This window comes from Aegilops tauschii, chromosome 5 (assembly GCF_002575655.3).
Source record: "Aegilops tauschii subsp. strangulata cultivar AL8/78 chromosome 5, Aet v6.0, whole genome shotgun sequence".
Taxonomy (NCBI): domain Eukaryota; kingdom Viridiplantae; phylum Streptophyta; class Magnoliopsida; order Poales; family Poaceae; genus Aegilops; species Aegilops tauschii.
In genome coordinates this window covers 569,150,311-569,155,395 of record NC_053039.3, presented here as the reverse complement: position 1 = coordinate 569,155,395, position 5,085 = coordinate 569,150,311, and the positions used below count along the sequence as shown (strand labels likewise).

Sequence of the window (5,085 nt, the reverse complement as noted above, 5' to 3'; positions counted from 1 at the left end):
TATTCTTATGGTAGGCCCAATTTAGTTTGTCAACAACACGGGCCCACTAGCTTTGCCCCATGACTTTAGGTTGACTTCCGCGGATCGGCGCTCTTCATAATCATGTTCCTTCAGTTCCTTTGATTTGTTTCATGCTTTGTCTGGTAATCCGTGGTGGTGGTGGTGGTGGGGGTATCATGGGATTATGGGGCCTATGAAACCTACTGGGCTAGCGTAGAGGGATCCGCATGCCCGATGATTGAAATTCTAATGTTTTGGTGGTTGGCTTGGGGTAGTCTAATAGTTCGGCAAAAGGTAAGTGTGAGAATCAAACATCTTGGAGCGAGGTGAATTGGAGCTTGGGCTGCAATGAGCCCAGATGTCAGTAATTAAGGAAAAAACAAAATAAAAGCGTACTTAAAGTTTTGCATTTTGTTTAAAATAGGACATGTATATTTTATTTTGTAAATTTTATTAGGATATACTTAACATTTGAGGTAAATAATAAGACAAACTTGTGAATCTGTAATAGTCTCTCCGTTCCATTTTATAAGATGTTTTGGGCAGCTGACATTGAGTTGTTTTGTGCTCTGTCTGAATTGTCTAAACATCTTATAAAAGAGAATCGAAAACACTAACGCCCACAACCCACATGTGTGGGCGTCTGGCAACTCGCCCACATGCATGGATCCTCGTCCAACTAATTCTGCACGAATCTTGGCGCGTTCTAGCAGTTTTTGTGTGCCACGTAGGATTAAGCTGGTGTGTGGGCATTCATCCGGTCGCGCACACGTCTTTTTTCACCACACGGGGGGCTGGTGTGTGGGCGTTTAGCAATTCGCCCACACACCAGTTTTCACGCACGCAAAGGGGGCTAGTGTGTGGGTGTTTATCACTTCGCCCACACGCCCGTCTCCTCGCCCACACCTAAAGCTGGGAGTTTCCATGTGTTTCTGCAGGGTACATGGCAACTGCCCTAGCTTTGCTTGTAAGCAAATGGCAACTCTTTTTCATCCGAGTTGCCATGTGTTTTTGCATGGTACATGGCAACTGCCCTAGCGTGCACGTAAGCAGATGTCAATTCTTTCTCTTTACATGGCAACTGCCCTAGCGTGCTTGTGAGCACATGCATGGCAACTCTCTCTTTTACCCGAACATGTTTTTTTGCCATGCCTTTTTGTAGTGCTACATGGCAACTGCCTAATGTTAGTGGGTGACAACTCCTAAAATTTTGAAATCATGGCAACTGCAGTAGACCAGACCATACATGGCAACTGCACTTGAGCAACCATGGCAACTGTAGTTGTCCGACATGGCAACCGAAATTCTGCGACATGGCAACTACAGTTAAACGAACATGGACGAGGGTCTGGACCATGGCAACTGCAGGACGCGCGGTGACTGTCACGCGGGGCGTGCGGGACCACGGGGTACGAGGCCTGACGTACGGGGCGTGTGCGCGTTATCTATTTTGCCCACACGCAGGTGTGTGGCTGTTCCTCTTATACACCACACAAAATGTGTGGGCAGACCCTCTAACGTCCACACATGTGGCATTTATCGGCGTCCAAGAGAATAGAGGGAGTAGCAAACATTGCGTTTGTTTATTTCATATCTGAATATTTGTCTTTTTTACTACCAAAATATAGGAACGTGCATTACATGAAAAATTGCAGGTAATCACATCTATGTGTAGATGCCAAATCTTTTGTTGAACCCTTTTACACTTCAATAATTTTTTTCTGACCTATACACTTATATAAAAGGCTAACATTCATACTCATTAGTATTTTTTGAAATATATGTATCCGTGTTTTTTATGAAACTTATTGGAAAGTTTAATATTGTAGTACTAGTCATGCCATAGTTGTAGTCTTGCAAAATAAACCTGACGGAAAGTGGGAGAGCAACTCGAGGGTGTGTTGGTGATCTACCTACCTACTCCAAATGAATGCTATTTATTCCATCCATAAGAAAAGAGTTGAGCTTGGGACGACTGAGCTCCGTCTGCCTCCTCCCCCTTCTCCTCTCTTCCCATTCCAGCCGCCAGTCGAATCCTCACTCGCTGATAAGTAGTAGAGCACAAATCCAGTCCAACTCCAATCCAATGCTCCAGCGATCCAAGCTAATCATGCTTCCCAGCCACTAGCAGCACCACGCCGGAGGTGGATTGGATCCAATCCAAGAGGAGGAGGAGGAGGCGGCGGCGGGAGTTGGATCCATCCTTCCATCTGGCCGCGCGGTGGAGCTCTCGTCCAGATCCACGCCGGAGGTGGGAGGTCGCGGCTTCGGGCGCATCTAGGCGATTGGTTCGAGCTAGGGTTTCAATCCATCAATCGGCCTCCCAATCCCGCCCATGGACATGGAGTCGCCGCCCCTCAAGCTCAGCGTCGCCCGAGATGAGGACAGGATCAGCGCGCTCCCCGACGAACTCCTCCTCCGAATCCTCCAGCGCCTCGACCTGCCCGAGGCGGTCCGCGCCGGCGCACTCTCCACGCGCTGTGCGCCGGCGGCACCTCCCTCACCAGCTCTCGGTCCTGATATTCCAGATCCACCACTTCCGCGGCGCCACGCCGGTCCAGACCATGGACGCGTTCACTGCCGCTTTGCTCTCCGTGTGTGCTCCGGCCGAGCGCAGCTGTGAATGCCAGCACAGCCGCGCCATCAAGGTCATCGGCCTATGCTTCTACCTGTCGGCCCCTCACCTGAGCTCCATCGGCAGCGCCGTCGATGGTGTCGTCAGCCGTGGCAAGACAAAACGCATCGAATTTCGAATATCCCCGCCACCCACGGACAACACTGCCCTGCAGCTCACCGAGTTTGGGCAGCAATTCATGTCCTTCTTCCGCGCCTACCAGGTCACCTTCCGGTGGCTCACGAGGTTACGACTCAAGAGCCTTGCATTCGGGGACTCCGACATCACCGACCTCATTAGGGCTTGCGATAAGCTCAGGTTTTTCAACATGAGATTCTGCAGACTGGTTAATCATGGCTCTGCGCTAAAGATTGACACCCCGTGTTCTGGGCTCCAGGAGCTTGAGTTTATGCACTTTCTGTGCAAGGAGATTGAGCTCATCTGCGTCCCCAAGCTAAGGACAGTGTTGTGCCATTCTTGGTTCTACAAGAACCCTCCGCTGCGCCTTGGCTACGTTCCAGAGCTTCGCAAAATCAGTCTCGATTGTGAGGCCAAGGTGTGGCCGGTGCCATTCCTGCTGAGTGAGTGCTTGTCAAGCAGTGCAATGAACCTGTTGAAATTGCATCTCAATTTTCGCCACAAAATGGTAAAACTAATTTCTACGGACCATATAAATTTCTTCTGCACACATATTATATGTTCTTCTTCTTTATTAATTTCAGCTGTCTATTTGTGTTCCTCTTCTTGGTGCAGATATGGATTCAGCCGGAACATCCGAAGCAGCTCACTGCTATATTCAGAAATCTGTCCGATGTGTCCCTTCTGGTATCTTCCATGAGTGTGATCTGAGCTGGACCCTATTTATCCTTGAAGCTGCACCTGCCCTGCAGAAGTTCACAGTAAGCATGTTACTCTTCCTTCTTTTGAATTTAATCCACATCTTAGCCTGGATACGACTCTGTCTAGTGTGACAGGTTTCCGAATATTCAGCATTAACAACATACCACCAACTTAATCTGATTTTTGATCACTCACAGACTCTAATCCATCACAAACTTTAGAAGTAGTGTGTACAGGCTGCATAGTAATTGGGATATATGGAACACATGGATTGTATTGCATACGAATGATAATGCAATGCAAATGAAAGTTCTGACGTTCCATTTGAATTTTGCAGAAAGGCAATGTCCATGCAAGACAAAAACTAAATCATGCTGGATCGTACCTCGTTTTAGAGTTATCCGAAGCATATTCGCGTGTCTTACTTTGCCTAGGATTTAATTCATGCAAGTTACTTTCAAAAACTCTACGCGGGCCTAAACTTTGATAATAGTACTGATGGTGTTGCAAATTTTTAATGGAAGATATATTTAATTTCAATTGTTACTACATTATCCTGCATGGGTTTGTGTCAGGTTTAATTAACTTGCGCCTTTTATTTTCTGTGTCCCTGCATGAAGTTATCTCGAACTCGACATTCATGTGCCGAAACGCCCGAGGACAGTGTGGAGAAGACAAACGTGGTGTGGGGACCATCCAAGGGTTTCAAGCACTTCAACTTGAAGAGGCTGGGGGTTCAAGGGTTTGAAGAGGAAGACAAGGTGACAAACTATATAAGGCTAGTCATGGAACGAGCTGTGGGGCTGAAGAGAATTGTTCTGCGTCGTGAACTCCCATGTGAGAGCTGCCACGACTTTGAAAGAATATCCCAGGTGGATGAAGCTAGAAGGCGTCGGGTTAAGGAGCGACTCACCCAGGGATCCTCCTCATCTGTGGAGATAATAGTCCAGCAGATACGGTGAAGGAATGATGAATCTCATAGCGCTCACACGCTCGCAACAGCTAGAGTGATGACTCCATATGATGCCTGTCCAGTCGTAGTTTTAACTTCTAGAGTAGTTATTAATTGCTTGAGAATACATGGTTGTGTGGACCTCGCAATGTAGTAGCTAAATTATGATGTGTACTGCAATCTGGATGCACAATTTTCCCTTTTGATTTACTGAGAAACTGCCTGCGTATTGTATGCTGTGTTGTTTACCTGCTCAGGTTGCTGGGGAAGTTTGCTGGAGTACCTGATGAATTTGTCTAGTCATGTGACTGAAGCAATGGAAGCGAGGTTGGCCTTTTATATCTGATGGCAGTGTGGAGAATATATTTGTGCACCTTTTCTAGAAATTCCCTGCTGGATGCTGATTTCAGCCCGGAGCGTGTCATTTGGAGAATATATTTCGGCCTTCAGAGTTTTCAAATTAATTGAGTTCTGCTCTTTTATGTCTGACCGGAAGACTATCCAATGCTCACTGAAAATGGCAGGCAGGAGACGGGGTAGCATGCATTTGACGTCTGATTTTCATGATACATATTTTTTCCATAAAAGTTCAACCGATCAATATATCAAGGAATGAGACAGTCTTGTTGAATCACAGACAAGAGCTTGTGCGATAGTATCTTCTCTCAAAGGAACCCCC

The 5,085-nt window shown here is 47.0% G+C and overlaps 1 pseudogene; it reads left to right on the top strand.

Moving 5' to 3' along the window:
* The first annotated feature begins 1,830 nt into the window (after positions 1-1,830).
* LOC109771695 (uncharacterized) lies at positions 1,831-4,640 on the top strand (annotated as a pseudogene).
* Positions 4,641-5,085: the final 445 nt, after the last annotated feature.